The sequence below is a fragment of the Acanthisitta chloris genome, unplaced genomic scaffold (genome assembly GCF_000695815.1).
Source record: "Acanthisitta chloris isolate BGI_N310 unplaced genomic scaffold, ASM69581v1 scaffold11950, whole genome shotgun sequence".
NCBI classification, from domain to species: Eukaryota; Metazoa; Chordata; class Aves; order Passeriformes; family Acanthisittidae; genus Acanthisitta; species Acanthisitta chloris.
The window spans coordinates 3084-15394 of NW_008651219.1; the positions used below are offsets into that span (position 1 = coordinate 3084).

The 12311-nt window shown below is 47.9% G+C and overlaps 1 protein-coding gene across 1 annotated transcript in view; it reads left to right on the forward strand.

Moving 5' to 3' along the window:
- The window catches only part of STX8 (syntaxin 8), a gene marked incomplete at its 5' end in the record, with an annotated part of 86362 nt that overhangs the window by 1866 nt on the left and 72185 nt on the right, over positions 1-12311 (forward strand). The window lies entirely within an intron of this gene.

Below are 12311 nucleotides of genomic sequence, written 5' to 3' on the forward strand. Positions count from 1 at the left end.
GGAGAAGCATTGTATTGTTTGCTGCAAATGGTTTGGAGCTGGAGGTTTCATGGCAGCGAATGTAGGATCAAATTAAGTGCAATATTGAGCTAGAGGAGAGCCTGTTTCTCTAAAGTGAGCCGGTGTCCGAATGGTGGGATTGCTCTCCTGATGAATCTGCTTTGTTACTCACTTAATTGTCCACATGGCACCAACTGGCCCTGGGAGAGCACATCCTCAGTCCTCTGACTTTCTTACAGTATGGTAATAGTTCAATTAGGTCTGGAGCCCTGCCAGCTCTCCCTTGCACAAAGGCTTCGCCCATATGCTTATCCTTGGCTTGTGCTGTGCTTAACCACCGAGAAGGGAAATGTCCTTTCACTTGCTAATAAATGATACACTTAAATCAGCTTCTTCCTGGGCCCAGAGTACTCCCCTGGTCTCTGGGTGTCTGCTCAGAGTGAGGGGGTCCCAATCAACCATCACTAACGTGAAGTGCTGCGTGGGAGCTCCGTTCTGACACGCAGCGAAGTGTGGGGAGGGCTTTCTCCTGTTTGCCTCGTGCACGGCTAAATCCAGGAGGGATAGGAAACCTCTAGAATGTGTCTTTGTTTATTAATTTTAAGGTTGTGAAGGAATGGTTTGTGCAGCTGGGAGAGACTATGCTTAGTGGTCTTGTCATATTTTAATCCTGCCTCATGTGAGTAAAGACATTTTCAATCAGGAATCTCATTTCATAGGTTTCTTCTACTGATCGTTGTTTAAAAAGTCATATTAATTGGGTTTTTTGCTCTAAATAGAAAGCAGGTGGGAAGCAGGAGCATGTTCACTGGTTCGCTGTGAAACCTCAGTTTCTCCTCAGGATAATGTGTGATCTGTGTCCCCTTTCCCTCGGTTGGGGTAGGAAATGGTTCCCCAAATCCTGTGTTTGGGTCCCTGGGGGCACTGTGTTGTACTGTCTCCGCGTGAAGTGCCAGACTTTGTCGAGCAGTGAGACCTTAAACCTCTGAAGTGGGGATGCATTTAAGCCTCCCTTTTACAAACAGTGCAAATAGTGCCAGTGTTGTTTGTGTTACAGAGCCTAGAGCAAAATTCTTATGTTTTCATGTAAGCTCTTCTGTGAGCTACAGGCAACTCTGTGAGAGTTTCCCAAGTGCTCTGAGTGAGAAATGGTGAGGGTTGTCTGTGCTGCCTGCGGGGCACATCCTGAGGTCCTGAGGAAGCTGCTCAGATCCTGAGATCTGCTCCTTGAACCACAAACATAAAACCTGTCGGCCACAGAACAGATTGCTCAGCACTTGGCTTCTCCACTGCCAGGCAAGTGGAACTCTCTGACTTTGTGCAATCCCTTTCTCTTTTTATTGCGGATGCAGAGGGATAAGGTCAGGCATTTTGTTGCCACTGGCACACTAGAAAAGCTGAACTCCCTAGCAATATTTTCCAGGGGCTGCTTTCCCTTTGCACATCTTACTTCATGCCCTGTGCTTAACCATGTGCAGACTTTGCTCAGGCTCTCTGCCAAGCTCATGTCACAGTTACACACTCAGGTTGATGAGGATAACTGCCCTGTAATTTCCCTTCCTTGAAATCTCTTTCCTTCCTAGTGCTGAGTGATAATGGCATCGTCTGTATTGTGGGGAGGCAGGGGAAGTTCATCCTCATTAAGTGCTGCTTCAATATTTCTTTTTCTTTGAGTCAAATTTTCCATCCAATTGCCCATTCTTGCGGGAAGCTTGGCTTCCACTTCCCTGACCTGCTTTGGCTGCTCCCACCTTCTGCACCTAGGTAGGTGCCTCTAGCTTGTTCTGGCAGTACGATGAAATATGGCTTAATTCAGAAGTAGCTGATATAATGTCCATGAATGGATCAGACTTTAGGGGGTTGGTTACTCACTTTCCAACCAACTTGTTCCTCAGCTCTGCTTTTCCCCTTCCGTGGCAGCTCGGGTTCTGCTCAGTGGAGATGTCTGCACTTCCCTGCAATCCGAGGTGGCCAGAGGCATTTTCCCTTGTGTGCCAGTTGGTGTAGCTGTGCATTTGCAGATGCACAAGTACTGAGGGATCCTGATTAATTATGCAAAGTTTACTTCTCGAGTAGAGTTGGTACATGTGAATTCTTTTGTGTTTGCTAAATGACTGAAAGAATGATTAAACTTTGCCTTTGGAGGGAGGTTCCTTGGTGGTATCTGGTTTTCCTGCACTGGTGGGCTGACAGGCAGTGGCAAGGAGCAGTGCTGGCTGTTTGCAGAGGACATCTGTGGGCTGGGCTGGGGTGGCTGCTGTGCCCTCTGGAAGGACTGGTCCTTCTCCTTCTGGGTGACACCAGTCTTGCTCAGCCCCACGTCCCTGCAGCTCCTTTCTGTCCGCTGATCTCTCCAAGGGCCCTCCATGGGCAGCAGGGATTGCCTGGGTGTGATCCCTCCAGCCTGGCTGGCACAGCCACCCCAAGACAGGGCACAGGATCCTGGAAAAGCCCATTTCCCCTGGTGGTAAAGTGAGACGGGGCCTAGGTGGAGGTGGCTGCTGTGCAGATGAGTCCCATCTTTGGATTTCATTGCGACGTGTCCAAGTTTGGAGTCTCGTGTCATTGCGTGCTCAGGTTTTCAGTACAGCTCTGTCCTGCAGATTTTGTGGCTCTGCTGAAAGCCAATGAGCCTTCTCAAACCTCCTGAGCACAGCATTGTGCCCTGATGAGCGAAGGAGAAGGAGGGTACCAGGAGACATTATTGTTTTCAGCCTCAAGTCTGCTAGCAGTGGGGATTAGCAGAAGAATTTTCCCATCATTAGCTCCAAATTTGGCCCCAGAAAACTTTCTGTAATCCTTTCATCTGTTCCATAAAAAAAAAGAAAAAGAAAGAAAATAGTGTAAATGGCCTCTGGCCCTGTTGATGAGGCAATCTAATCTAGTGCAATAATAGTGGAAGAATGCTTTCAGAAATTGTGAATGCTGTTTGTTTTACCCTTATAGAGATGTTGTTTTCTCATTGTGACATGCTTGCATGAGAATGGAGTGCTCTGGGGTGGATGGTAAATATTGGGAGCTTGCAAAACTGGTTGTGTTTGGCATTTTTACCATGGCACTGTCCAGCTGGCTCACACCACTGAGGATGAATTCTTTAGCTTCCAGGTCTTTGAACAGTTATATCAAAGCATAAATGAGTTCATATATAGATAAACTGCAAGATCAGGCACTCTTCATGCCCTTTCGCTGATCCAGAGAGTGCCGAACGCAATCAGGATGTTGTTGGCCAGAATGGGTCGTTTTAGTAAATGACCTCTCATAATAATTCTCTAATTATATGGTTATGTAACATTGTTAATTTTTTTGTCTAACTCAGATTTCTAAAACCAACCAAAAATTGTAGCATTATGTTTTTGTTTTATAACAGCTTTGCAAATCAAGGTTGCAGTGTCACCTCTGGTCACAGTGGGTGGCACACAAGCCTGCACAGAGGACTCGGCCAGTTTGGTGCCAGTTCACTGATCCCAGGCTGTGACCTGCCTGGTGTGTGGTTTGTGTTACCTTGACACACTTCCATGTACCTCAGTCAGTTCGTGGGTGACTGGGAGTGTTGATCTGCCAGAGGGCAGGAAGAGTCTACAGAGGAGTCTGGACAGGAGGGATCCATGGGCTGAGGCCAACGGTATGAGGTTCAACAGGGCCAAGTGCCAGGTCCTGCCTTTGGGTCACACCAACCCCATGGAGCACTACAGGCTGGGAAGGTCCTGGTGGGAAAGGCCCTGGGGTGGTGGTGGCAGTGGCTGAACGTGAGCCCATGTGTGCCCAGATGTGCACAGAGGTGCCCAGCCTGTACCACAGCATGTCCAGCGGGACCAGGGCAGTGCCTGTCCTCCTGTGCTGGCACTGCTGAGGCACCTCCAGTCCTGGAGGCAGTTCTGGGTCCTTCATGACAAGAAAGACATTGAGGGGCTGAATTTAGGTGTCCAGAGAAGGGAATTGAGCTGGGGAAGGGACTGGAGCACAAGGAGAGGCTGAGGGAGCTGTTGGGGCTCAGCCTGGAGAAAAGGAGGCTCAAGAGAACCTTCTTACTCTCTACAATTCCCTGCCAGGAGATGCAGCCAGGTGGGGTCAGGGGCTACTCCCAGGGAACAAGGGGCAGGACAAGAGGAAATGGCCTCAAGCTGTGCCAGGGGAGGCTCAGGTTGGACATCAGGAGGAATTTCTTCCCAGAAAGGGTGCTCAAGCAGTGGAATGTGCTGCCCATGGAGGTGGTGGAGTTACCATTCCTGGAGGTGTTTAAGGAACTACTGGATGTGGCACTCAGTGCTCTGCTGTAGTTGACGAGGTGGTGATGGTCACAGGTTGGACTCGATGATCTTGGAGGGCTTTTCCAACCTGATTGATTCTGTGGGAGTACTTAAGACTGGAGCCCTGTTCTAGCTGTTGCTCTATACACACACAGAAAATTCTTCATGTAACACCGATGCGCGTGAGTGAAGTGTTCTTGGTGATGCAGAGGCCTGTGGAAAACAGCATCAGGAATGTGATTCCCTTCTCCTAGGCCAGTGCTGAGCCACAGGCCATTGCTGCTGGTGCAGACAGCCCAGTCAGTGTATGGGCAGTAAAGGGCTTCTCTTAAAGATTATTTACATGGCTATTGCATAGTCAAGAGGAACCCTGAAGTCGTTTCACATTTCTGTTTGTTAAGAGCATTTTGGCTATAACACAAACTAATTAGCGTTGTGTATGGGATGTGTTTGAGTTCTGAGGCTCAGAGCAGTGGGGCTGTGGAGCTCTTGCGTCATTGTTAGGACTCATTTGTAAATAACAAATGATTAAAGATTAAATTTTCAGAAATGTTCATCATCTTGTCTAAACAAGATCTGTTTTCATCATCTAGAGTTACATCCTGCATGCTGTGACCCCCTGGTGAGATGGCTCAAGTCCTGGGTGGTGGGGTTTGGAGGTGTTCAGCATTCCTTGGGAAAGGCTGAGCACTAGCAGGTTCAGGTTTGCTACAAACCTCTGCAGAGGAGCATGTGGTTTTAATATTCAGATGTAAAATAACCATCCGTGGCCTCCCTGACCTCCTCCTATACAGATAGACTTTTATTTCGCTTCCCAAGCTTATTGTGTGGAATAGAAACAGCCTCGTTGTTACTGAGGCACTGCTCTGTCTTTAATCCATGCTGTTTAGGTGGGTATAACCCTTCTTGGGGGAAAAATTAGCCCTCCTGTTAAAACATTGCTTTTCCTCGTGATGATCGAAGTAGTGCAGTACTTAGGCTCTACACGAACACTTAGAAGTCGGGGAATGCCAGAATTGAGGCTATGTGGCACTTCCTGCATGTATTTCTGAGCTTAAAATGTTTGCATGCTGTTTTCTGCAGGTCCTGCCTCATTCCGTGAGTTCGGCTGTGCATACGTGGTGACAAAAGCTATAAGGTCTCTGCCTCATTTCTTCCAGGTGTGGGAAAACGTTTAGTGAGTAAGGCAAGGATTGTAAGAGGGGTTTGTGGCAGCAGCAGCAGATAAATGTTGCCTTAGAGCATAAAACTGTCTCTGCTCCTGCCCAGGAGCTGTGTGTGATGGTAGTTAACCCATCCTAGCTGAGCTTTTCCAGAAGTGATTCCCTCTGTGTCTGACTTGGCATTGTAGGGTCTGGTTTGCTGCGTTTTTGAGTATTGGCACTTGGCAGAAACTGGTGCAGACTGTGTTCTGGGTGCAGTGAATCATGGAATGTTTTGGGTTGGAAGGGACCTTTAAGGATCATCTAGTCTATCCCCCATGAAGTATTGGGGAATGCAGAATCATTTAGTTGTAACAGACCTTTAGCATCATTGAGTACAAACATAAACCTGATGCTGCCAAGTCCACCACTAAACCATGTTCCAGAAGTGTATGCAAATGTATTGACGAGTGTTTGGAAGGGTAAGATAAGGTTTGCTTTGTGTGTGGCTTTTAAAAGAGAAAGAGATTCAAACCCTCTTTTTACTGAACATCCAAAATAAACCTAAACTATTAATTTTCCTATTTTCCCTCTGAGTTGGGATGATAGTGTTCCATCTCCCAAGGAAGCTGTCAACATCAGGACACACTCGTACCTGCTGGCACAAGGGCTGTTGTGGGGAGGTCTGGGCGAAGCTTTATGCTCTTCCCAGCAGAGCAAAGAGTTGTGTGCAGTCCATAAGGAATGCAGCCTGGGGCTGGGTGATGAGGATAAAGCAAACCGTTTGGTGTCCATCAAGGGAGGAGCCCTGCCCATGCTGCTTGCTGCAGGAGCTGGGATGGAAACCAACACTGAATTTGCATTGCATTGAAAAATGGATCTGTGCAAAATAGTAGTATTTGTAGTGTTTCTTGACCTGTTAAGTACAAGACTTTGCTGCTTCTATGTTTCCAGTGTTTATTTATCTGTCAAATTTCCTGGTATTCTTCAAAAAGAAACATGGAAAACCCAGGGAAGCTCCTGCAGTATGGATCTGTCTCCAAGCCTGGGTCAGCAGCCAGATGAGAACCTACAAAGGGACCTCTGCAGCAGGGGCTGGTGGGGTAATTTCACTGGTGTTGGATGATGTGAAGCAGCATGAAGGAGGTGTGAGATGTCTTGCCTGTGGCTTCTTGGAGGGTTGCTGACAGCCAAGGGAAGAATAAGGAGTAATCATCTTTGTGCTGCCTTTCAGACTCTAGTGGGATAGTTTTCCAGTCAAACTGGAACAGCACAACTACCTCCTTGTAGGCTCTGATGAGCTGACAGGTCTGTGGTGGCTCCACCTAAGTCCTTGTAAGAGGCAGTTGTGTCAAATGACTTTGGACTTACTCTGTGGAAGGGTCTTACGAGTAGGGGAAAAGAATTATGTGTCATCTGGACTTTAGAGTGACTTCGATGCTGTCTCAGGAGACTTTCTTGCAAGCAGTCTGTGGAAAAATGGGTTCAAATGGATAACCTTCACTAGTGTGTTGGGTGCTTGTACTTAGGAATTGGCTGTTTAAAGCTGGAGTAGGAGTATGGCTTGAGCTGGGCTGTGTGGGCTTGTCTGGTTCTGCTCAGCATTGTGGGCAAGACAGGGATGCTGAAGTACACAGTATGCTTAGTCAGCTCCTGTGTAATACAGAGGTGGGACAGACTACATCTCTGTTGGGAGTGGTGCTGGACCTCCTCTGAAAGGTCCTGAGAAATCAGAGTGAATTCAGTGGGGCTGCCTGCGAAGGGTGGCCCTCCTGTAAGGTGTGGTAGAAGATGAGTGTAGTGAAAGGAGTCAACCCCTTAAACATGAACCGGTAGTGGAATAGTGTGGAAAAGGCTGTGTAGAAGCCAGTGGTGTTTGGAGAATACCTGCTCCTTCGCTTGGCACTGAGGAGGAGACCGTGCACCTTGGGCCAGAGCTCTTTAGACTGATGTGGACCTGGGAAGAGGATGCAGAGGAGAGGCCGAAGCATGATTAAAGCACTGAGGTGTATCCCACCAGGAAAGGTGTAGCTGAGTTGGGAGAAAGCTGAGATGGGAACCCAAAGCTGAGATGGGAACCCAAGGTTCTTGAAGAAGGAAACAAGCTGGTTCAAAAGAGGAGGGAGGCTTTTGGTAATAGGATTGAGTTGCAGTCAAAAGGAGCAGGAAAACCCTAGCAGCAGTGACAGAGCCTGTGTCAGGACGTAGGGACGTCCCTGTCCCTGCCATGGGTCATCTTTAAGAATATGTATTATTGCTGACAGCTTCAGCTGAGTTGGAGCTGGACCAGAGAACTTCTTTTCTGTTGTGGGCTTCTCTAGCTCTTTCTTTCCTCTCTCTTCTACAACTTGGCTTCCTTCACACTTCTCATCCTGCTGCTTCTATTGAGTTGATCTTAATCTCCCCTTCTGAATGTGTCTAATCCTCACTTTTGAAACCTCAGTATTCCAACATTCTTGCTCAACTGGTTCCCCTCCTGGGTCCTTTTCCGTCTGCCTCTAACTTCTGTGTGTATCACTGTGAAAGCTTTGGGATGCTGCAGCTCCTGAGGCCGCGGGAGAGTCTTAACATGGAAGCAAGAGCATTGTTCTGAACTGGCTTGGGTATTCTGTCTGAAACTTTTATTTTATTATTTTAAATTCATCTGGAAACAGAGTCCAAGTTGGGAGTCTTGAGCCTGAGTCATTACAGTTTTCATCATTTTAGACAACTGAAAATAGGCCCTTCTGCCTCAACAGCAGGTTGTGCTACTGAGTCTGGTGTGGATTTGTTCTTCTCTGTGTGCACATCATACTGGGAGATGATACTTTTTTACAGCTTGACACAGCCCTTGCAGAAACAGATAAACTCCAGATAGAATCCCCAGCCTGGCTAGGGATGAAAGCCTCGTGCTGCTGCCGTGGGCTCCCTCGTGCGCACACACACACACACAATGGGTCTGTCTGGCCTCTTGGCACCAGCAACATTTTTCCTTGAATAGTTCAAGCCATAAAATAACTGTTCAACATTTGTCTTCTCAATTATGTGGATTTTTCCACAGTTAGTCAATCCCTACCTCACCCACCCCATGGTGGGGAGGGGGAAGCTGTCTCCCTCCATCTGTCTGTGCAGGGATCAGAAATGCTGCAGAAATTGCCACTGAGAAAAAAGTAGTTTCTAACTTTTTTTTAAGCCTTTCAGGATTTTTTGATAAGCGTTAGGATCTTAAACATCTTTTTTTGTTAAGCCTTGTCTTTAGTTTTCTTGCGGGGCTTATGGAGAGCTCTGGTAGGGATATAAGCCTCAACTTTTAGCACAAGAGTTTCCCATCTGCTTCTTCAGATTTAAACTGTTTAAAGAGAAAACAAAACCTAACTGTAATTGTAGATATTTCAACACTCTGATGATTTTTTTCCATGTTAATTTAGCTTTTCCCCCATTCAAAAAGTCTCAAATGGAGACCATAGAGAGGGGATTGATTTTCTCAGCCTGCCTTCCTGCTTTCTGAGGTTGTCTGTCTGTCCTGTGTGGTAAAGGAAGCAGGAAGGCACAGACGCAGTCTGGTCTCCTTTACAGCCCCTTTTTGGTCAATCCCTACCTGTCTGGGAGCAGCTGGAATTCCATATCCTGACCTTCCACTCCCTGCTTGTGGAAAAGAAAGGCAGAAGAGAAATTGTCCCACACAGTGTAGGCTTTGCTGGAGGGTCTGGGAGGCTGTTCCGGGCGTTTCTGTGTAGTTTCACGTATTTTGCCCTCAAAGATACACCAAGGTGTTACACGTGGCTCCTTCCCCTGAAGTACTGCCCCTCTGGTTTTTGACAGGCTGGGGGAAGGGTTTGAGGTTTAAGGTGGAGACAGGATGCCAGGGGTTCTCTTGCTCCCTGTGAGCAGGACGTGGCTGCCTCAGCACTTCACGCGATGACGTGTCACTGTTATGGCAATATTTTAGTCTTGAATCGTTAAGCACTACATGGGCTAAAAGTAATGTTTTATTTTAAAATCTTTGCTATTTGTGGCAGTTAAATACAGCTTGAGGGCAGTGCTTCCTCTCTGCCTTCCCCTTCTCAGAGCATTTTTGAAGGTTTTATGGGGGGAAGAAGGAGGTGACTGTCCCACATCACTGGATAACTTGCTTTCCCAGGCATGGTTGGAGAGAAGGTGACACTCAGGCTTAAAAGGAAATGGTGCTTGCTGGGAGCCGTGTGCTCCTGCGTCATGGTGATTTGGGTGTGTGGCTGCTGGGTGCTCAGTAGACTTTTAATAGATTTCCCAGAAAACTTACAGGGTTGAGACCTGAACGGTTACAGCACAGGAGAGAATCAGAAAACCATGTTTCTGGGCACGTTGTGTCGTGTGGTATTGCTGGAATCTGAGGAGTGCTTTGGACTGGATTTGCTCACCATCGAGCCGGCTGGTGAGGGCTTTCCAGCAGATTCTCCTGGTTTTCCCATTACCTCCAAGTGTGTGTCCAGCTCACCTCTCCTCCTGCCATGCATGGAGAAACTATCCTGTTCTCCTGAACACTGAGTAGAATGTATTGCTTCTCTGATGCTTATGCCAAGTCCTCTTGTGATGAGGGCTTGTTGTGCTCGAAATCCCTGGTGTTGACTTGTTCCCCATTAGGCTGGTGTCCGCTGCAACTCACGATTCCAGTCTGTTCCTCCCATGAACTTGGGCTTGGAGTGAGACAGCAGAGCCAATTCTGTGGGCAAATGTGTCATGCAGTTTTAAGTGTTTCAAGGAAGTCAGAGTGCCAGAGTTGTGCCTGTCGTGTTTGTGAGAGCTGGTTCCTGTGGAGGGGCTTTAGTCCCTTCTGTGTCAGACCTTGTTCTTTGGTGCAAGGTAGATGTGTGAGAAGTTTGGATACAGTGGTGTGGAGCTGAGGTGAGGTGGTAGAGCAGGATACACTGCTAATTCCCAGAGCCCAGGTTCAAGTGGGAGGTGTGTGGATCAGGGCAACCCTTGCTGTAGCCTGGACAGATTGTGCTTGATGTGTAGTGAAACATTCCAGGTGTGTGGGTGGGAACCTGTGTGACTGCAGTGAGGAGGCTGATGCCATCAGCTCCCAGTGGTGCTGGGGAAAATCCCTTCTGGAGCAGTGCTGAGGCCCCTCCAGCTCTGTGGTCTGACTGAGCAGCCCTGAAGCACAGCCCTGGAGCACAGGCCTGCGGGTGGCACCTGTGTGGAAAATGGATAGAGCCTGTTGCCATCAGCCATGGACAGGCAGGTTCAGTTCTTTGCTGCTCTGTTCTGTGATAGACAAACATAACATGTGGAATGGCCTTGGGAATCGGCACCTCTCAGAGCCAGGAAATGAAACGCAACGTGTTGCAGTGCTCGGACCACAGCAGGAGCAGGTCAGAGCTGGTGTTCCAGGTGCCCGTGTGCGGATGGATCTCTGTTGTGCAGTGTTTGAATGGGATATGCTTGTTCAAATACTGCATAGATGTTTGCCAGATCTGCTCTTAGTTCCAGGCAGTACTTGGCCATGCTCAGACACTGAAATCAGAGTGTACACAGATCACGGCAGCTCGATGGAAGCAGAGGGAAGAGCTGGGAAAAGTTGCTTCCTCAAAGCTGTGTTTCAATCATAAACTTAATTACTGTGACATAAACATGGGATTCTTTTAAAGCAGTGAAGTTGATGTCTGAAAGTATCCTTAGGTCACTTAAAAAGAGATAAACCAATTGTGCTATAGCTATTATTATAAATTAAATTTAAGTAACTTCTGTGCAAGCTTGGGTGGAATAAGTCTTGAGTGCAACCTTTTTGTTTGAGCTGCTGTATTAAATGTGTTTTATTCCTATGCATCCCCAAACAGATAGTAAGTGTAGTTATTACCCTGTTTATGCCACGTTCTGTGACAAATGTCCTGCCTGGTGCCTGGCTCTGGCCCTGTCCCACGGCCCCAGTGAGCTCCGGGGTCGGCTGCGATGTATGTGCTGCCCCAGTGAACTGCTGCTGCCCTCGGACCTCCAGAGCTAGAATAATCCTCCAGAACAACAGTAGTACAGGTCTTGGATGTGGAGTCAGTCAAAATTCCTCTTTACTTTCTCCCAACAGTTTTATAAGGAATGCCTCAGCATGGAAGGAATAAATCGCATGCAGTACATGAGGTCCATAACATGATCACTGGGATCAGTGCAAGGGCACTATCCAGTATGGCTTTTGGCTCTGTAGCTCACACTGTGCTGAAATAGCTCCAGTGGTGTTTGATCACAAAGTTTTGTTGGAAGTTTTCTTACGGAACCAAGTTTGCTGAAAACTGCTGGTCTGAGTCCAGTCTGTAGTGTGAAACATCTGGGCCTGGCGGCCTTTTTCCAGGCTCAGAGTAGGAATTCAAGAGATACATTTGTGATAAAAAGTGATGAATTTGGCTCTGAGATAGTGAGGCCACAGAGTTCCCAGTTCTGGAGCAGGATTCCTGATGGGTTGGCCTGGCTTTTTAGCAGTGATGACAATACCTTAAGTGTGGCAAATGTGGCATTGCTGCTTCTGCCTGCTGAGCACAAGAGTCCACTGAGTCCTCCTCCCACAGCCTTGTGCTGGCAGGAGCAGAAACCCTCTCAGAGGGTCTGGGGATCAGTTTTTATACTGCTGCACCACTTTCTTGCCTGAAGGGCTCTTCTCAAAACCGGCAGGCCAGGGAGAGAGGCTGACATCCGAGTCGGGGACCAACTCCACCTCCCTGTGCACTTGGGTCAGATTTTATCTCGGGGAAGGTGTCGGGAAGGGACTGCAGGGGATTTAGCTCACTCCTGCACTGGCCTGTGTCAGTGTGCAGGACAGAATACCTTGTGGGCTGTCCCCCACGTGCTGTGAGATATGGAAGAGGCACGTTTCTGTTTCACTTCCCAGCATTAGGAACTCTTTCAAATGGAAATAATCCCCAAATCTGCCGTGTGCTTCCTAACCAGCTCTGTATCAAACTGGGATTCCTGC